At 41.3% G+C, this 22,169-nt stretch overlaps 2 long non-coding RNA genes across 2 annotated transcripts; both read left to right on the top strand.

The window, feature by feature from the left end:
• The first annotated feature begins 305 nt into the window (after window positions 1–305).
• LOC117300617 lies at window positions 306–3,705 on the top strand. The gene is made up of 3 exons (XR_004520187.1): window positions 306–416; window positions 2,471–2,637; window positions 3,641–3,705. It is a non-coding gene; the product is annotated as an uncharacterized LOC117300617 (long non-coding RNA).
• Window positions 3,706–3,791: 86 nt separating this feature from the next.
• Window positions 3,792–4,924, top strand: LOC117300684. Its single transcript, XR_004520197.1, has 3 exons — window positions 3,792–3,869; window positions 4,489–4,662; window positions 4,851–4,924. It is a non-coding gene; the product is annotated as an uncharacterized LOC117300684 (long non-coding RNA).
• Window positions 4,925–22,169: the final 17,245 nt, after the last annotated feature.

Here is a 22,169-nt window from a genome sequence, read left to right as displayed (position 1 = left end):
TCACCCCCCCCCCTCCCACCCCCGATGAAAGGTGCTTTGTCCCAATGTTTATTCGGGAAATATTCCTCCGCTTGCTAGATTTTACTGTTGAAATAATAATAAGTTTTTCGACATTAAATATGGGAATCAGCCATTAATAGTTAAACTATTTGACAGAAATGTATTTTTAAGGTGAAAATATAGCTTTGAACAAACTTTAAATCATAAAACAATTAGGAACTTGATGATCTCGGCGTAGGTGTTTCGTAGGAGGCCTAGCTGAGGTGTTATGCGGTCGTTTCTAAAAGATGGCGCATAATCTTTTACACACGTGTGGCTAATTGACGAGCCCAGTCGACTAAAAAACATGCCAAAATCACACTTTTTAATCCACATGGACAAGTCGGCACAAACTACAAGTATCACAAAACATTCTGGTATGTTTTTCTTTTATTTATGTTATCGTTTGTGTTTTATAAATTATGTTCTTTAGCGTAGTTTTTTCTTCCAAATTAAAAGATACATTTTTTCACCGAACGATTCGCATTGCATTCTGGGTTTATGGAGAGCGGTGGCCATTTTATTTGTTATGAGCCGTCAAATAAAAACTCAGCACGACAAGCGTTGTTTACGCACGACGAACACTTCCTTGGTTTGGTTGTTTCCACCGCCTGTTGAGTAAACGTAAGTGTTTATTAAGTGTCTGTAAATTTTAGCTGAACCATTCATGTGGTATGTAAAAAAAAAAGCAAATTGTAAAAAGTACAAAAAGAGGAAATAGCAAACTGGAACAAGTGATTTTTGTTTGTGTCAGCAAGGACGGAGCGGAGCAAGGACCAGTGTAACAGTGTCTGATTTATTCCTCCATGGTGTCTGTTTGTATTTTTTTGTTTTGGTTGGATGGTTACATTCGGATTGGATGACCAACACTCTCATATCGCAAAAATAACGCACGTAAAAAATACTTAAAAGTCAGTGCACTCATTTTCCACTGACATTGATTGTACATGTATATTCATTTCTTGTTTATGTTTTTTTCCTGTTGCTTTTTTTATGCCTTTTTTGTTCAGTTGAACTTTTGGAAAAGTTTCCGTATGGCGCCACCACTTTTTCATTTGAAATGAAATAATATAGTATCTAATATTTACCTGATTGATATATCCCTTTTTGTAAAAATGAGTGAAAAAGTGGTGGCGCCATACGGAAAGTTATCCGAACTTTTTTTTTTGCATAGCATATGTCTATATTTTTTCTTTAAAACTACTATTCACTACAAACACACTGAAACGTTTTCAGTCTATAATTAATAACTGGGTAAAATAATTGTTTATTTACTTGTTTATTTTTCTTGGCCGAACTTTCATGACATTTGCGCCGCCTGGAAACCCGCTAAAATTCCCACGTGACACGTCGAGTCTTGTCTCAATGCGTTTATTGCCGGTTCGCGTAGATTTTACCAATAGAGGGCGTTTTATCTCACTGTATTGCATTGTTCACAAACGACCTCTCGCGTTCAATGTTTCTTGTATTTTGTTGCCGCACGCAAAGTAACAACGACTACAGGCGTAGAATCTGCTTTTGTGTTACGTGAAATTTACAGACCTCGGAACGGTTGCTTTTTGGGGCTTATTTTCTGTGTCATTTTAAGAGATTTTGGAGTCGAACTTGGACATCGTTGAATTTACATGCAAGGGCAAAAATATTTTTTAACATTGGTTCCTACCCTAAGTTTTGAAGCAATAAAATAATTCAACAAAATAAAATGTGTTTTCGTCCCTACCGACCCTAATTTTTTGGCCGGTGTAAGTAATAGGAAACACATATATTATTTTGTTTGGCCTAACTAAAAAAAAATTTTTTTTAAATTTTTTATGGAGAAATTCTTTGTAAGGAAGTGTCGTAATAAAATAGCCAAATTAAAATTTATCAGTTGAACTTATTTTTTTTTTTTTTTTCAGGCTTAGCCAATGTTTTGTTATTGTTATTGTCACCCTTGGTGATACTAAGATTTCAGCCCCTCGTTACTCGAAAATGAAATAACAATAAGACAGAAATGATAATATTTTGCTTGTAAATCATTGTTTGCTTTTTTCTTAAATGTTTGAAAGTCCTAAGGGGTTCATGTGTGGTTCCAATCTTAAATACAAGCACTACCAGCCATACGTCTGTTTACTTAAAAGCACAATTGGCAGATTTCACAAAACTCTTTTTTTTTGGGGGGGAAGGAGGGGCCCAGGAGCCGCTCAAGCTAAACACAGCGTTTTTGTCATTGGTGCTCACACATTACAGGGCTGGTGATAACATGATTACCATCATTTTTTCTTGGCAAGTTGACTTCCAAACCATGAGGATGGCAGACAGTAGCTGCGTGTGCTGTGGTGCATTGCAAGGGGCCATTACAAGTAGCTGCTTATTTTACTTGCAAGACAGATCTGTGAAATAAATTCTGGAAACTTGTATTTTTAATTTTCAGTCTTTTTCTGCTCAACAGATAAATCCATCAGCAATGAAACAGGAACCTGAGCTGTTCCTTAGTGGCCACCCCTCTGTAATCATAGAGCTGTGTCACCCTCTGCAGAATATCTGAATCATCATCTGACAAAGAGTCAACCGACCCCTGCCATCTAAGCCCAAAGCATGAACGTTGGCAATCTCAAGGTATGATAACATTGTTGCCCCTTACCCATTCAAACATGAGGCATCCCATGTCACTTTTGCCGGCGACACGCTTGATGAAGCAATTACGCTGTAGTATCTTGGTCAAGGACACAAGTGTCAGTCTGTCCAGCTCCGCTAGGTCATGCCTGAGCTGTTTTTAGCCGCGCTCTACCGGTTCACTGTTCACCCACCTGCACTGTGTATATCCACACCCTCGCATGCACAACCACAGTACAAAATACACCAGATGGTGGACTGTGCTTTTATGGAAGATGAAGAAGAAGTGCAACAAGTAGGACTCGAACCCGTACTCTGATGATCAGAAAGCCCATGAGTGTGGTGTTCTTAATGGCTCAACCACAACAGCCCACTTTGATCACACTGTCAATACAAATTAAGTATCAAAACTTTCCCACAAATTGAGATTAAGAATTCTTACAACTGTATTTTTAAGGGAACAAAAGGGTAGCAACAAGTTCTCAAACGGCCAGTTAAAACCGGCAAGGCTGCCTTGTGATAAAAGCCTTTATCGCACGCCATCGACCCTGTAAGGTTTTAAACAGCAGTTTATATAAGACTGAATCAATACTCTTTTATTCCCATTCATAAATGCCATTTTGGTTAAAAGGCGTAATAAAGTAAGAAACTCTGTAAAACTTATCCGACTTGCTTGAGCTCTGCACGTCTGTGTGTTGCAATTTTATGACTGAGACGCCAGTTTTCGAATCCGTTCGTGCGCTCAGTATTGGTGCAAGACGATTCTTGTATTTCTTTCACACACAGTGTGGCCAACTTACCGACAGCGCCCGCATTGCCCGTAACGAGATGACCTTGCACCAAGACTAGCGCGTGCTGGTCATTATCAACCATTTAAACACCCCCACGTGATGCACTCTCCATCAATAGGAATAGCAAACCTGTCTAAGGTATTTATGAATGTGTGGCAAAAAGACTATAACCCTGCGTGTATTTTATTGTTCTTATTTCATTTCTGTCTAAACAGGATCCATGTATGACAAACGTAATCCTGAGATGATGCTAAGAGGCACCCTGAAGAACTCAAACCACTGGGTCAACCCTTGCAGTTGAACCCCTTGGAGAAGTAAACCCTTAAGAATCCACCAACCGTCTTGCTCAAGCCTTCTCCACAGACACCCCTACTCCTCCCAAGGGTCACCTGATCCTCCGTCCAAGCCAAAAGCATGAACGTTGGCAATCTCAAGGATCTGAAGGTATGATAAACGTTGTTTCCCCCTTTCCATTCAAACATAGTAATTCCATGTCGCTACTGCCGGCGACCCGCTCTCCCCCATTTTTACCAACCACCACCAAGCAGTAAAAATTTTCCTCCGGGTATATTTTGGCCAGCGACCTCTGTTAGGGGAAAATGAGCATGTATCAATTTGGTTTGTATTGATTTAATTGAGCAATGCATAAATGTTTTTGCTGCAATTTATTATCAGTTTGAATGGTATACCACCTTCATTACAACTAGGGAAAACACTTACTGATGAACAAGTGCCACAGCTGGGACTCGAACCCACACTCTGATGATCAAAAACACCATAGCTTAATAAGTCAAGTGCTGTCAACTGCTTGACCATGACACGCCACTTTCGATCACTGTCAATACAAACTACGATCAAACCTTTCTCACAAACTTGAGAGTGCTTACAACTGTATTGGGTGCATTTTCACGGACATAAAAAAATGTTTTTGATTGACCTTGTTTTTGGTTGATCACTGGCCAATAACCAAAACAGTGGTTATGACTGCCAAACGCATTCGTGATCGTGTGGCAAAGACTGTAACCCTAGATGTATGTATTTATTTCTTTTTTTTGTCAAACAGGATCCATGTGTGACAAAACAGAATCCTGAGAGTGAGATGATGATAAGAGGCACCCTGATGAACTGAAACCACTGGTTCATCCTTTGCAAGTGAACCCCTTGGAGAAGCAAACCCTCAAGAGTCCAACAAACTACACATGGAAGAGTAGACTACATGGATCTAATACAATCAAAGGTATGATGAACTCTGATGATATTTTACTAAAGACCAGCGTGTGATTTCTCTGGGCTTTTCCTGAGGTCAAGATCTTCTCAAAGTCACCTTGAGGCAAAATTTCGTAAAAAGAAGTTAACGGTCATCGAAGGAAGAAAACAATTGATGTAAACGTTTCAACTTTTTTTCTTTTCTTTCATCCTCTACAGATCAACTAATCCAGACAGAGAGTGTCAGATCTCCATTCAAGTTCCAGTCCATCACCAGTGGAGTTGCAGTGTTGGTCAACAGTAATTTAGTGTTTGTAGCTTAGAATTTATAACTACTTGTATCTGGGATGGATCTGAAGGTTAAATGTATTTTTAACAAGATAATGAAGGCTTTTCTTAAGGAGCGTCATTGTCTGCAAGATTGATATGTGCACATCCTGAGTGGCGTCAATCATTCATACTTTCCTTGTGTGGTGAGCTACCTATAATTACCCATGGTAAATCGTTCATACTTTCCTTGTGTGGTGAGCTACCTAAATTTACCCATGGTAAATCGTTCATACTTTCCTTGTGTGGTGAGCTACCTATATTTACCCATGGTGAATCATTCATACTTTCCTTGTGCGGTGATCTACCTATAATTCCCTTGTATGGTGAATCATTCATACTTTCCTTTTGTGATGATCTACCTATATTTACCCATGGTGAACCATTCATACTTTCCTTGTGTGGTGATCTACCTATACTTCCCTTGCATGGTAAATCATTCGTACTTTTCTTTGTGTGGTGATCTACCTATATTTTCCCATGGTGAATCATTCATACTTTCCTTGTGTGGTGGTCTACCTATATTTACCCATGGTGAATCATTCATACTTTCCTTGTGTGGTGACCCACCTATATTTTCCTTGTATGGTGAATCATTTATACTTTCCTTGTGTGGTGATCTACCTATATTTTCTCATGGTGAATCATTCATACTTTCCTTGTGTGGTGGTCTATGTACCTATATTTACCCATGGTGAATCACTCATACTTTTCTTGTGTGGTGAATCATCTAAATCAAAGTTCCAAGTTGAAATGTACAAGGCTTATCTAGTAATGTTTTTTCTCACTATTCTAGCTCATTCATTTAGGCTATTCAATTTAGATGTGCTGATGTATGGAGTTGACAAACTTGGTTGCCATATAGTGGAGCCGGATGGGAGTTTTTTCCCCAGAGGGTATTAGATAGGCGGGGTTTTCGCCCATCTCATACATCAGCAGTTAGCAGCCATGCAACTTTTCAGCCTATCAGCTGACTTTTTTTGGTTTTGGTTTTCTCAGCCATTGAAAATTAAAAAACGCAGTACAAAAACTTGCTGTGCCTGTTTCTGGAAATACAATTTTTTTTGTCAAAATACAGAGTTGCATGTGTGAAGTAGGTGACACTTTAGTGTCTAAATAGTTTCATTTGGTGTCAAAGAAGAAAAAAAAACAGTACAAAATCTTGCTGTTTCTGGAAATACAATTTTTGTTTTTTGGACAAAATACAAAGTACAGACTCCATGTCTGAAATAGGTGACACTTTAGTGTCTAAATAGGTTTGCTAGGTGTCAAAGAAAATTTGACATTTCATCTAAGGTGTATTTTTAGTTTAAAATGTTGTCAATAATAAATCATTTCAGGTGTATTCCAATAAACTGGAGATTCACAATACTAAAATGATGAATCACCAACGCTTCCCCTTATGTGAACGTGTTGATATCTTCACACACAATGTGTGTGAAGATATCAACACTTTCACATATGTGATGAATTATCAATGCTTCTCATTGCTTCCCTTTTATGATGAGTTATCAACACTTTCACATGTGTGATAAATTATCAATGCTTTCCTTTTGTGATGAGTTATCAACACTTTCACTTGTGTGATAAATTATCAATCTTTCCCTTTTAGGATGAGTTATCAACACTTTCACATGTGTGATAAATTATCAATGCTTTCCTTTTGTGATGAGTTATCAACACTTTCACTTGTGTGATAAATTATCAATGCTTCCCATTTGTGATGAGTGTTCAACACTTTCACTTGTGTGATAAATTATCAATCCTTCCCTTTTAGGATGAGTTATCAACGCTTTCACATGTGTGATAAATTATCAATGCTTTCCTTTTGTGATGAGTTATCAACACTTTCACTTGTGTGATAAATTATCAATGCTTCCCTTTTGTGATGAGTGTTCAACACTTTCACTTGTGTGATAAATTATCAATCCTTCCCTTTTAGGATGAGTTATCAACGCTTTCACATGTGTGATAAATTATCAATGCTTTCCTTTTGTGATGAGTTATCAACACTTTCACTTGTGTGATAAATTATCAATGCTTTCCTTTTGTGATGAGTTATCAACACTTTCACTTGTGTGATAAATTATCAATGCCTTCCTTTTATGATGAGTTATCAACACTTTCACTTGTGTGATAAATTATCAATCCTTCCTTTTTAGGATGAGTTATCAACGCTTTCACATGTGTGATAAATTATCAATGCTTTCCTTTTGTGATGAGTTATCAACACTTTCACTTGTGTGATAAATTATCAATGCTTCCCTTTTGTGATGAGTGTTCAACACTTGTAAATGTGATAAATTATCAATGCCTTCCTTTTATGATGAGTTATCAACACTTTTACATGTGTGATAAATTATCAATGTTTTCCTTTTAGGATGAGTTATCAACACTTTCACATGTGTGATAATCTATGAAAGCTTTCCTTTTGTGATGAGTTATCAACACTTTCACTTGTGTGATAAATTATCAATCCTTCCCTTTTAGGATGAGTTATCAACGCTTTCACATGTGTGATAAATTATCAATGCTTTCCTTTTGTGATGAGTTATCAACACTTTCACTTGTGTGATAAATTATCAATGCTTCCCTTTGTGATGAGTGTTCAACACTTGTAAATGTGATAAATTATCAATGCCTTCCTTTTGAGTTATCAACACTTTCACTTGTGAGATAAATTATCAAAGCTTTCCTTTCATGATGAGTTATCAACACTTTTACATGTGTGATGAATTATCAATGAGTCCCTTCCATGGTGAAATATCAACACTTGACTGTGTGGTGAACTACCCATAGCTCCCTCACAGTAAGTCACAAACACTTCCACTTGTGTTGTTTATTTTTGATACCCTTCTGAATGAGGATCTACCCATATATCCCTTGAGTATAATATAATGTTAATATAACACTCAAACTTCACTTGAATCATCTAAACATTTCCTTGTGTAGAAAATCACTCATACCTCTTTTGTGTGATGATCGACCCACACTTCAAAGTGTTGCTGTGCTTTGAAATCTACTCTTTTTGTCAAAGTAGTCAGTGTCAATTAAAGTATACAATCTTAGGAGTCAAAGTAAAAATTAGTTTAGTTAGTTATAGGTAATGTTACAGGGTGTGCCAATAATCTTGTGTGGTTACTACTCACACTTTCCTTTGTGTGGTGATCAACCTATTCCTTACACTGTGGTAATGACACTTCTCCTTGTGTTGTGAATTACTCACATTTTATCTGTGTGGTGAACTATCCATACTACCCCTTGTATGGCGAAAATAACCACTTTGACTTGTGTTTAGATTTACTGACACTTCTCCCTGTGTGGTGAATCACTAAAATATCCTTTGTGTCCCAAGATCCATCCCTTTATCCGCACAAAGGTGTATGATTCCAAAAAAGGCATGCATACAAAGTTAATCAAAATTCTTAAAAGAAAAATTATCCCTTGCATATAATCGGGGCACTCTGATTGTCTTCTTGGGAACCAGTTTTACCAGTTGGAGAGCACTCTAATTGAAACTGTTGCGAGACAATTGAAAAAAATGTTGCATAATTTTTGTATGATCATATAATTGATACCTACCCTTGCGGTTTATCAGGGCACTCTGATTGTCTTTTTGGGAAACAGTTTTCCTAGTCAGAGAGCACTCTGATTGAAACTGTTCGGAGGTATTTCAAACAAATTTTTGCAGAAGTTTTAAAGGCTAAGAATTGAAGAGAAAACCCTAACCGCCCTTTCTGAATCATATGTCTTTGTAACTAGTTTTAATGTACGAGCTGCTCCTACCAAAGAATGAGACCATGAAAAATAGTGTTTTAATTAAAATAATGATTTTTCTCGCAAGCAAAGTCATTATTTCAAACACAAATACGCAATTAGTGAAATCTCAGTATCTTGCAACATATCGACTCTTCTATCTAAAAAAGGACTGATAAAACTTTTTTTTTTTTTTTTTTTTTAATCTCACTAAGGTTTTTCAAAAAGTGTTGAGTTGATTTTTCTTATGAGAGAAGCTATTAACGTTTGTCAGAAATTGAGCAAAATTATGGAAATCTCAGTGTCTTGCAGAGATATGGAAATTTCTATCAAATCCAATGATAAATTTCCCTTACGTGTTGTACTTTTTTTCAATTAGATGCATCACTAGTGTTCTGTTTCACTGGTGTAATACCTTACAAATTTGATGAGCTAGAGCGAAGCAGTTTTACCTCTTATAAAGATATTGAACATTTTTTTCAGAGCTCAAGGTAAAACCACAGAAACACCTATTTGACTCATTGTGTAGGAGCAGCTCATTCTGATTAGTTTTTCATGTATGTAATTAGGGCCTCATCCAAACCCTCTGAAAAACTCGCAGAGTTGTGCAAACACCTGTGCCTGTTGGTGGACCCCCTCGGCTGCCTGGAACAAGTGGTGATCCTGCTGGCCCGGGTGCAATGGAAGGTATGTTCTCTGTTCACTGAAGTTCAATTAGATGCATCACTAGTGTTCTGTTTCATTGGTGTAATGCCTTACAAATTTGATGAGCTAGAGCGAAGCAGTTTTTGGATGCATACATACTAGCGCATTCCGAGCTGGAAAGTAGTGGTTGGTCCCTAAAACGTTTGGTTCGGTAAGATCTCTCAAGACGTCGGGATGAGGGCCCCTTATCATTTAGCCTTTTGTTGGTCACGTCACTCTTTTGTTCTCTAGTAAACAGGTTTGTGCTGGGGATCTTAACAGATCAACAAAGGTGCCAAAAGATGTCTTCGCTTGAGCCAATGGAATCTGGACTTGGTGGATGGTGAGGACTTCTGATCAGTTGATGATGTGATGGCTGGAGATACATGTTCTGCTTGGTCATGCCACTTTACAACAAAATATCTAGTAAGAACACCGTTTTTATTGCCTTTTGATACCAAAGATGACATTGGATTCCTATTATTCGGATTGGTTGGTTTTTAGAAGAGGTCAAGGTTCGCGTATTCTCTACACTTTCATTGTGTTTGGAGTTACCCATACTTACCCTGGTATTGCATATTCTCTTAACTTTCACATTTATTTTGAATTACCCATACTTCCCCTGGTATTGCCTATTTTCTACACTTTCACATGTGTTTTAGAATTACCAATACTTCCCTTGGTGTTGCATATTCTCTACACTTTCACATGTATTTTGAATTACCCATACTTCCCCTGGTATTGCGTATTTTCTACACTTTCACATGTGTTTTGAATTACCCATACTTCCCCTGCCGTTGCATATTCTCTTCACTTTCACTTGAGTTTTGAATTACCCATAATTCCCCTGGTGTTGCGTATTCTCTACAATTTCACTTTTGTTTTGAATTACCCATGAAAAAAATACTTCCTCTGGTTATGCGTATTCTCTACACTTTCACATGTGTCTTGAATTACCCATAATTCCCCTGGTGTGTCGTATTCTCTACACTTTCACATGTGTTTTGAATTACCAATACTTCCCCTGGTGTTGCGTATTCTCTACACTTTCACATGTGTTTTGAATTACCAATACTTCCCTTGGTGTTGCATATTCTCTACACTTTCACATGTATTTTGAATTACCCTTAATTCCCCTGCTGTTGCGTATTCTCTACACTTTTACTTGTGTTTTGAATTACCCATACTTCCCCTGGTTATGCGTATTCTCTACACTTTTACCTGTGTTTGAATTACCCATACTTAATTTCCCCTGGTTTTGCGTTCTCTCTACACTTTCACCTGTGTTTAGAATTAACAATAATTCCCCTGCTGTGGCGTATTCTCTACACTTTCACTTGTGTTTTGAATTACCCATAATTCCCCTGCTGTTGCGTATTTTCTACACTTTCACCTGTGTATTGAATTACCCATAATTCCCCCTGCTGTTGCGTATTCTCTACACTTTCACTTGTGTTTTGAATTACCCATAATTCCCCTGGTTATGGTATTCTCTTAAATTTCACATGTGTTTTGGATTACCCATAATTCCCCCTGCTGTGGCGTATTCTCTACACTTTCACCTGTGTTTTGAATTACCCATAATTCCCCCTGCTGTTGCGTATTCTCTACACTTTTACTTGTGTTTTGAATTACCCATAATTCCCCACTGCTGTTGCGTATTCTCTACACTTTCACCTGTGTTTTGAATTACCCATAATTCCCCCTATTCTCTACACTTTCACTTGTGTTTTGAATTACCCATAATTCCCCCTGCTGTTGCGTATTCTCTACACTTTCACTTGTGTTTTGAATTACCCATAATTCCCCCCTGCTGTTGCGTATTCTCTACACTAGCACCTGTGTTTTGAATTACCCATACTTCCCCTGGTGTTTCGTATTCTGTACCCTTTCACTTGTGTTTTGAATTACCCATACTTCTTGGTGTGGCGTATTCTCTACACTTTCACTTGTGTTTAGAATTACCCATAATTCCCCCTGCTGTTGCGTATTCTCTACACTTTCACCTGTGTTTTGATTTACCCGTAATTCCCCTGCTGTGGCGAATTCTCTACACTTTCACTTGTGTTTTGAATTACCCATAATTCCCCCTGCTGTTGCGTATTCTCTACACTTTCACTTGTGTTTTGAATTACCCATAATTCCCCCTGCTGTTGCGTATTCTCTACACTTTCACTTGTGTTTTGAATTACCCATACTTCCCCTGGTTATGCGTATTCTCTTCAATTTCACATGTGTTATGAATTACCCATACTTCCCCTGGTGTGGCGTATTCTCTACACTTTCACTTGTATTTTGAAGTACCCATAATTCCCCCCGCTGTTGCGTATACTGTACACTTTCACCTGTGTTTTGAATTACCCATAATTTCCCCTGCTGTTGCGTATTCTCTACACTTTCACCTGTGTTTCGAATTACCCATAATTCCCCTGCTGTTGCGTATTCTCTACTCTTTCATCTGTGTTTTGAATTACCCATACTTTCCCTGGTTATGCAAATTCTGTTCACTTTCACTTGTGTTTTGAATTTCCCATAATTCCCCTGATAATGCGTATTCTCTACACTTTCACTTGTGTTTAGAATTACCCATAATTCCCCCTGCTGTTGCGTATTCTCTACACTAGCACCTGTGTTTTAAATTACCCATAACTTCCCCTGCTGTTGCGTATTCGCTACACTTTCACTTGTGTTTTGAATTACTAATACTTCCCCTGGTTATGCGAATTCTGTTCACTTTCACTTGTGTTTTGAATTCCCCACAATTCCCCTGATAACGCGTATTCGTTACAATTCACTTGTGTTTAGAATTACCCATAATTCCCCCTGCTGTTGCGTATTCTCTACACATTCACCTGTGTTTTGAATTATCCATAATTCCCCCGGTGTTGCGTATTCTGTACACTTTCACTTGTGTTTAGAATTACCCATAATTCCCCCTGTTGTTGCGTATTCTCTACACATTCACCTGTGTTTTGAATTATCCATAATTCCCCTGGTGTTGCCTATTCTGTACACTTTCACTTGTGTTTGAATAACCCATATTTCCCCTGCTGTGGCGTATTCTCCACACTTTCACTTGTGTTTAGAATTACCCATACTTCCCCTGCTGTGGCGTGATCTCTACACTTTCACTTGTGTTTAGAATTACCCATAATTCCCCTGCTGTGGCGTATTCTCCACACTTTCACTTGTGTTTAGAATTATCCATAATTCCCCCTGCTGTTGTGTATTCTCTACACATTCACCTGTGTTTTGAATTATCCATAATTCCCCTGGTGTTGCGTATTCTGTACACTTTCACTTGTGTTTTGAATTACCCATACTTCCCCTGCTGTGGCGTATTCTCCACACTTTCACTTGTGTTTAGAATTACCCATACTTCCCTCGCTGTGGCGTATTCTCCACACTTTCACTTGTGTTTAGAATTACCCATACTTCCCCTGCTGTGGCGTATTTTCCACACTTTCACCTTTGTTTGAATTACCCATACTTCCCCTGGTGTTGCGTATTCTCTTCACTTTCACTTGTGTTTTGAATTACCCATACTTCACCTGGTGTTGCGAATTCTCTTCAATTTCACATGTGTTTTGATTTACCCGTATTCCCCTGCTGTGGCGTGTTCTCCACAATTTCACTTGTGTTTAGAATTACCCATAATTCCCCTGCTGTGGCGTATTCTCTACACTTTCACCTGTGTTTTGAATTACCCATAATTCCCCCTGCTGTTGTGTATTCTTTACACTTTCACTTGTGTTTTGAATTACCCATAACTCCCCCTGCTGTTGCGAATTCTCTACACTTTCACTTGTGTTTTGAATTACCCATAATTTTCCCTGCTGGTGCGTATTCTCTACACTTTCACTTGTGTTTTGAATTACCCATAACTCCCCCTGCTGTTGCGTATTCTCTACACTTTCACTTGTGTTTTGAATTACCCATACTTCCCCTGGTTATGCGAATTCTGTTCACTTTCACTTGTGTTTAGAATTACCCCGCAATTCCCTCCTGCTGTTGCGTATTCTCTACACTTTCACCTGTGTTTTGAATTACCCATAATTCCCCTGCTGTGGCGTATTCTCTACACTTTCGTACTTGTGTTTTGAATTACCCATAATTCCCCCTGCTGTTGCGTATTCTCTACACTAGCACCTGTGTTTTGAATTACCCATACTTCCCCTGGTGTTTCGTATTCTGTACCCTTTCACTTGTGTTTTGAATTACCCATACTTCCCCTGGTGTTGCGTATTCTCAACACTTTAACATGTGTTTTGAATTACCCATGAAAAAAATACTTCCTCTGGTTATGCGTATTCTCTACACTTTCACATGTGTCTTGAATTACCCATAATTCCCCTGCTGTTGCGTATTCTCTACAATTTCACATGTGATTTGAATTACCAATACTTCCCCTGGTGTTGCGTATTCTCTACACTTTCCAGGTGTTTTGAAATAACCATGCCCTGCGGTGTTGGTGTTCTCTATAACAAGACATGTTTTGTGACGACCCATACCTTCTTCGAGTGGTCAATTTATCACGATTAATCTAAGCCCTGTTGAAGTATTTGGTCAATGTCTATGTTCGTAGAGTATGGTAGACTTAATATTGATCCAATGTCATCTCCAGTATCATTTATTGGCAAACATGCAGTGAGAAAACATCACTACTTATCATGCTCAAAGTTGTGACGTTTGTGTTAATACGTCAGCCCTTTTTCAGAAGACTTTTGGTGACTTGCTTTACACACAATTGGTAACAAAATTACTGCCCATTACAGAACTTGTTTCTCCGACCAGCACATCATCATCTGGATAGAAGTTGTCATCATCTGCCGAGTTAGGATCCCATTGGAACAAGCTTTGACACCTCTTGGCACCACCAGTGCAGCTTGGTTGCGAAACCACAATCGGTGAAATCCTAAGCACTCTTGAGGGCACCATTTCATTTAAGCAAGCAACAACTACCTTCTGCTCAGCACTTCTGCGTCTAAAACAAAGCGTTAAATTGCGTCGATTTAGATTTGTAAGACAGTACACCAGTGTTACAAACCACTAGTAGCGCATCTAATTGAACTTCACTGAACAGAGAACATATCAACCATTGCACTTAGGACCTTAAGATCATCACAAGTTCCAGGTGGCTGAGGGGGTCCACCGACAGGCACAGGTGTTTGCACGACTCTGCTTTTTTTTTGGCCAAAATTTTCAATAAAATTTTTTACAGAACTCTCCTTGTAACTTGTGTTTTATTTGCATCAACCCTCCCCCCCCCCCCATTCAAATATGGAAGGCCCATCTTATCTCGATGGAACCCGCCCCCTACAGTGTGGGTTATATCGGGTTAAGATGGACCCTCAGGCCACCATGTTTAACTACAATGCAATTGGGTATGTATAAAGTCGCTTTTAGCTAAGTATTTTTGCGCATATGAAATTAGGTGTCGCTTTTAGCTAAGTATTTTTGCGCATATGAAATTAGGTGTTAAAATAATACACACCCATTGCTGCACTGTGTTCAAATATGGCAGCCAAGTAGACGACTCAAGTAATAAAGAGATATTAGTCTTCAACTTCAGGGCAACCAAAAAATAAATTGATTCACCCCTAAAAATAAGCCTTTATTTTCGTACACACAAAACCAAACTTGAAATATTTAAATAGCTTTTGCACACCTTTTCAGTGAAAATTTTGTAGAGCCACATTTTCAGACAAAAGTTGATAAAACCATAAGGCTATAGTCTTTTACAAATTTTCAAGAAAAATTTGATAAAGCCACATTTTCAGGCAAAAATTGATGAAGCCATAAGGCTATAGCCTTGCACCCATTTTAAGGCGAAATTTGATAAACTATAAGGCTATAGTCTTGCACCCATTTTCAAACAAAATTTGATAAAATCATAAGGCCTTGCATCCATTTTTAGGCGAAATTTGATAAAACCACCCATGGCACCCATTTTTAGGCTAAATTTGATAAAGCCAGATTTTTAGACACAATTTGATAAAACCATAAGGCTATACATGTATATAGTCTTGCACCCATTTTCAAACAAAATTTGATAAAAGCAAACTTTGATAAAACTATAAGGCATGCACCCATTTTTAGGCAAAATTTGATAAAACCACCCATTGCACCCATTTTTAGGCAAAATTTGATAAAAATAGCCTTGCACACATTTTCACAGAAAATTTGATAAAGCCACATTTTTAGGCAAAATTTGATAAAACCATTAGGCCTTGCACCCATTTTTAGGCAAAATTTTATAACACCATAAGGCTGTTTATAGTCTTGCACCCATTTTCAAACAAAATTTTATAACACCATAAGGCTGTATATAGTGTTGCACCCATTTTCAAACAAAATTTGATTTAGCCTCACACACATTTTCAAGCAAACTTAGATAAAAATAGCCTTGCACACATTTTCACAGAAAATTTGATAAAACAACAAGGCCTTGCACACATTTTCACGCAAAGTTTGATAAAGCCACATTTATAGGCAACATTTGATAAAACCATATGGCTATAATAAGCCTTGCACACATTTTCAAGCAAAATTTGATAAAGCCCCATTTTAGGGAAAAATTTGATAAAACCACATTTTCGGGCAAAATTTTATAAAACCATAAGGCTATAAATAACCTTGCACACATTTTCAGGCCAATTTTGAAAGCCACATTTTCAGGCAAAATATGATAAAAGCGTAAGGCAATAATAGCCTTGTCCACATTTTCAGGCAATATTTGATAAAACCATATGGCATAACACAATCGTTTTAATTACAAAATATTTCAATCAACATTTCTACAAACATTACAGAGGCATTACCTACTTATAAATTCATATTTCCCTACTGTCACTTACAAAAAACACTTATCTACTGGCATGTCAAACGAACACCCTCGGGTTGTTAACTCTGACACAATGAAGTCTAAAGGGGTGGAAAAAGTCCAGATCGAGGTTACTGTATATACAACTGATAAAGTAAAACATAACAGTTATGCAAAACATAAACATGATTCATTACATTCCGAGGTGATCCATCAATAGTAATATCTAAACCGACCCATAATCTTGTAATTAAGTACACCATTGCAAGCAACTTATTTTAGTTACAAATTTTGCCTATTCATCCTGGTTAGGTTTGTTAAATTAGCAGGGCTACCAACGTGCAGGTCCCAGGATACCGGCCCCACGCGCTTTTCCAGATCATCGGGGCCTTTGCACCGCCCTCCCGAGCGGGTCCGGTCCGCCACCCCAGGGTTACCCAGGGCAGTCCCCTACTTTACTAAGGCGGTCCGCTAGCCGAAAAGACTAGGGACTACTTCCGTTGGTCAACCATTTGTGATAACACTGGCCCTCCTAAGGAAAGGAGCCCGAATGCACCTTTAAGATCAACCACCCAGCGGCCCGAGCCGGAAGTAGGACCCCACATGCCACGTGCATGTGTCCAGGTCCCTTTAATTTGTCGAGTTGACGCACCACTAAGTTAGCGCAAACAAACGCATATGTGCTTGTTATTTGCAATGGTGCATGTAGTTACAAGATTTTAGGTCTATTTAGTTATTACTACTGATGAATCACCTGAGATTCAAATGAAAAATGTAATGTTTTTCATTACTGCAATATTTTACTTCATCGGTTGTATATAAATTAACCCCTATCCAGTAATTTTGTTCCAAAATAACTATACTTTGTGTCTATCTTAACAGCCCACTAGATACCAATTAGAAAAACACAACAAATAAAACTAACTAAAGTCAGACAGAGAGTAACCATCTGTTTAGCTAAGAGTGTGTGCAATCTGACAAACGCAGACAGAGAGAGAGCCCAGTGCACAAAAATGGACAGAAAAAGTGCCCTCCGACAAAAGTCGGCACAGAGTGAGCCCTCTGCACATTGTCAGAAAGAAAGTGTGCCCTCAGCACTAAGTCGAGCAGAGAGTGTGGCCTTAGCACAAAGTCGGGCAGAGAATGTGCCCTTTGCACAAAGTTGGGTAGAGTGTGCCCTGTGCACCAAGTTGGGCAGAGAATGTGCCTTCTGCACAAAGTCGGGTAGGGAATGTGCCATCTGCACAAAAGTGAGGCAGAGAGTTTGTCCTCTGCACAACATCGTTTAGAGAGTGTGCCCTCTGCACAAAGTCTGGCAGAGAGTTTGCCCTCTGCACAATGTTGGGCAGAGAGTTTGCCCTTTGCACAAAGTTGTCCTAGAATGTGCCCACTGCAAAAAGTGGGGCAGAAAGAGTGCCTACAGCACAAATTCAGGCAAAGACTGTGCCCTTTGAACAAAGTTGGGCAGAGAGTTTGCCCCCTGCACAAAGTTGGGCAGAGAGTGTGCCCTCTGCACAAAAGTTGGCAAAGAGTGTGGCAACTGCACATTGTTGTGCAGAGAGTGCCCTTTGCACAAAGTTGGGCAAAGAGTTTGCCCTTCGGACAAGGTCGGCCTAGCGTGTGCCGACTGCAAAAAGTGGGGCAGAAAGAGTGCTTACAGCACAAAGTTGGGCAGAGAGTTTGCTTTCTGCACAAAGCTTGACAGAGAGTGTGCCCTCTGCACAAAAGTCGTGCAGAGAGTGTGCCAACTGCACAATGTCGGGCGGAGAGTGTGCCCTTTGCACAAAGTCGGGCACAGAGTTTGCCCTCTGCACAAAGCCGGGCACAGAGTTTGCCCTCTGCACAAAGCTTGCCAGAGAGTTTGCTTCCTGCACAAAGTTGAGCAGAGAGTTTGCCCTCTGCACAAAGCTCGTCAGAGGGTGTTCCCAAAGCATAAAGTCGGACAGATACTGTGCCCTCCTGTACAAAGACTGTGTGCCCTCTGCACGAAGTGGGGTAGAGAGTTTGCCCTTTGCACAAAGTCGGCCTAGAGTGTGCCGCCTGCAGAACGTGTAGCAGATGAGTCCCTACAGCCGCAGTAATTAAGGGGGAGACTGCCCTTTGCAGAAATGCGGAGCAGAGAGTTGGCCCCCTGCACAAAGTCGGGCAAAGACTGTGCCCTCTGCACAATGTCGGGTGGGCACAGACTGCCCTTTGCACAATGTTGGACAGAGAGTTTGCTTCCTGCACAAAGTTGGGCAGAGAGTTTGCTTTCTGCACAAAGCTTGAAAGAGTGTTTCCTCTGCACAAACGTCGTGCAGAGAGTGTGCCAACTGCACAATGTCAGGCAGAGAGTGTTCCCTTTGCACAGAGTCGGGCAGAGAGTGCACCCTTTGCACAAAGTCGGGCAGAGAGTGTGCCGTTTGCACAAAATCGGGCAGAGACTGTGCCCTCTGCACTAAGTCAGGCAGAGAGCACAAAATTGGGCAGAGAGTGTTCCGTTTGCATAAAGTCGGGCAAAGAGTTTGCCCTTCGGACAAAGTCGGCCCAGCGTGTGCCGACTGCAAAAAGTGGGGCAGAAATTGTGCTTACAGCACAAAGTTGGGCAGAGACTGTGGCCTTTGCACAAACTGTGCCGTTTGCACAAAATCGGGCAGAGACTCTGCCGTTTGCACAAAGTTGGCCCAGAGTGTGCCGACTGCAAAAAGTGGGGCAGACAGAATGCTTCTGCACAAAGCTTGACAGAGTGTGCCCTCTGCACAAAAGTCGTGCAGAGAGTGTGCCAACTGCACAATGTCGGGCAGAGAGTGTGCCCTTTGCAAAAAATCGGGCAGTGAGTCTGCCCTTCGCACAAAGTCGGGCAGATACTGTGCCCCCCTGTACAAAGTCTGGCAGAGACTGTGCCCTCTGCACAAAGTGGGGTAGAGAGTTTGCCCCTGCACAAAGTCTGGCAAAGACTGTGCCCTCTGCACAAAACCTCCACCCACAAGTCGTGCAGAGAGTGTGTCAACTGCACAAAGAAAAACAGACAGAGTGTTCCCTCTGCACAAAGTCGGGCAGAGAGTGTGCCCTTTGCACAAAGTAGGGCAGAGAGTTTGCCCTCTGCACAAAGCTCGACAGAGTGTGCCCTTCGCACAAAGTCGGGCAGATACTTTGCCCCCTGTACAAAGTCGAGCAGAGCAGTGCCCTATGCACAAAGTTGGGTAGAGAGTTTGCCCCTTGCGCAAAGTTGGCCTGGAGTGTGCCGACTGCATAAAGTGTAGCAGAAAGAGTGCATACAGCACAATGTAAGACAGAGACTGTGCCCTCTGCACAAAAGTCGTGCAGACAGTGTTCCAACTGCACAATGTCGTGCAGAGAGTGTGCCCTTTGCACAAAGTCGGGCAGAGAGTTTGCCTTTTGAAAAAAGTTGGGCAGAGAGACAGAAAGTGTGCCCTACGCACAAAGTCTTGCAGAGTGTGTGCCAATTGCACGAAGTCGTGCAGAGAGTGTGCCCATCGCACAAAGTTGGGCAGATACTGTGCCCCCTGTACAAAGTCGAGCAGAGCAGTGCCCTATGCACAAAGTTGGGTAGAGAGTTTGCCCCTTGCGCAAAGTTGGCCTGGAGTGTGCCGACTGCATAAAGTGTAGCAGAAAGAGTGCATACAGCACAAATTAAGACAAAGACTGTGCCCTCTGCATAAAACCTCTGCACAAAAGTCGTGCAGACAGTGTTCCAACTGCAAAATGTCGTGCAGAGAGTGTGCCCTTTGCACAAAGTCGGGCAGAGAGTTTGCCTTTTGAAAAAAGTTGGGCAGAGAGACAGAAAGTGTGCCCTACGCACAAAGTCTTGCAGAGTGTGTGACAATTGCACGAAGTTGTGCAGAGAGTGTGCCCATCGCACAAAGTTGGGCAGATACTGTGCCCCCTGTACAAAGACGGGCAGACTGTGTGCCCTCTGCACAAAGTGGGATCAAGAGTTTGCCCTTTGCACAAAGTCGGCCTAGAGGGTGCCGCCTGCAAAACATGTAGCAGAATGAGTCCCTACAGCCGCAGTAAAAAAGGGGGAGACTATGCCCTTTGCAGAAAAGCGGAGCAGAGAGTTGGCCCCTGCACAAAGTCAGGCAAAGACTGAGCCCTCTGCACAAAACCTCGTCACAAAAGTCGTGCAGAGAGTGTGCCAACTGCACAATGTCGGGCACAGACTGCCCTTTGCACAATGTCGGACACAGAGTTTGCTTCCTTCACTTAGTTGAGCAGAGAGTTTGCTTTCTGCACAAAGCTTGACAGAGAGTGTTCCCTCTGCACAAACGTCGTGCAGAGAGTGTGCCAACTGCACAATGTCAGGCAGAGACTGTGCCCTTTGCACCGAGTCGGGCAGAGAGTGCCCCTTTGCACAAAGCTTGACAGAGAGTTTGCCCTCTGCACAAAAGTCATCCAAAGAGTGTGCCGTTCACACAAAATCGGGCAGAGACTGTGCCCTTTGCACTAAGTCGGGCAGAGAGTGTGCCCTTTGCATAATTTGGGCAGAGAGTTTGCACTCTGCACAAAGTCTTGCAGAGAGTGTGTCAATTTCACAAACTCGGGCAGATAATGTGCCCCCCTGTACACAGTCGGGCAGAGAGTATGCTCTCTGCACAAAGTGGGGTAGAGAGTTTGCCCTTTGCATAAAGTCAGCCTAGAGTGTGCTGCCTGCAAAAAGTGTAGCAGACGAAGTTCCCTACACCACGAAGTAAGGCAGAGACGCGGGCAGAGAGTTGGCCCCCTGCACAAAGTCGGGCAAAAACTATTCCCTCTGCACAAAACCTCCGCACACAAGTCGTGCAGAGAGTGTGCCAACTGCACAATGTTGGGCACAGACTGCCCTTTGCACAATGTTGGACAGAGAGTTTGCTTCCTGCACAAAGTTGGGCAGAGAGTTTGCTTTCTGCAAAAAGCTTGACAGAGTGTTCCGTCTGCACAAACGTTGTGCAGAGAGTGTGCCGTTTGCACAGAGTCGGGCAGAGAGTGTGCCCCTTGCACAAAGTTGGGCAGAGAGTGTGCCCTTCCCACAAAGTCGGGCAGATACTGTGCCCCCCTGTACGAAGTCGGGCAGAGAGTGTGCCCCCCTGCACAGAGTCGGCCCAGAGTGTGCCGTCTGCAAAAAGTGGGGCAGAAAGAGTGCTTATAGCACAAAGTCTGGCAGAAATTTTCCCTTTGCACAGAGTCGGGCAGAGAGTGTGCCCTTTGCACAAAGTTGGGCAGAGTTTACTTTCTGCAAAAAGCTTGACAGAAAGTGTGCCCTCTGCCAAAAAGTTGTGCAGAGAGTGTGCCCCTTACACAAAGTCGGGCAGAGAGTGTGCCCTCTGCACAAAGTCAGGGAGAAAGTCTGCCCTTCGCACTAAGTCGGGCAGATACTGTGCCCCCCTGTACAGAGTCGGGCAGAGAGTGTGCCCTTTGCACAAAGTTGGGCAGAGTTTACTTTCTGCAAAAAGCTTGACAGAAAGTGTGCCCTCTGCCAAAAAGTCGTGCAGAGAGTGTGCCCCTTGCACAAAGTCGGGCAGAGAGTGTGCCCTCTGCACAAAGTCAGGGAGAAAGTCTGCCCTTCGCACAAAGTCGGGCAGATACTGTGCCTCCCTATACAAAGTCGGGCAGAGAGTGTGCCCTTTGCACAAATAGGGGTAGAGAGTTTGCCCCTGCACAAAGTCTGGCAAAGACTGTGCCCTCTGCACAAAACCTCCACCCACAAGTCGTGCAGAGAGTGTGTCAACTGCACAAAGAAAAACAGAAAGAGTGCCCTCTGCACAAAGTCGGGCAGAAAGTGTGCCCTTTGCACAAAGTAGGGCAGAGAGTTTGCCCTCTGCACAAAGCTCGACAGAGAGTGTGCCCTTCGCACAAAATCGGGCAGATACTGTGCCCCCTGTACAAAGTCGAGCAGAGCGGTGCCCTATGCACAAAGTTGGGTAGAGAGTTTGCCCCTTATGCAAAGTCGGCCTGGAGTGTGCCGACTG

The sequence above is a fragment of the Asterias rubens genome, chromosome 16 (genome assembly GCF_902459465.1).
Source record: "Asterias rubens chromosome 16, eAstRub1.3, whole genome shotgun sequence".
NCBI classification, from domain to species: domain Eukaryota; kingdom Metazoa; phylum Echinodermata; class Asteroidea; order Forcipulatida; family Asteriidae; genus Asterias; species Asterias rubens.
The sequence above is the reverse complement of the archived record's forward strand: the minus strand, read 5'-3'. Positions and strand labels throughout refer to the sequence as shown.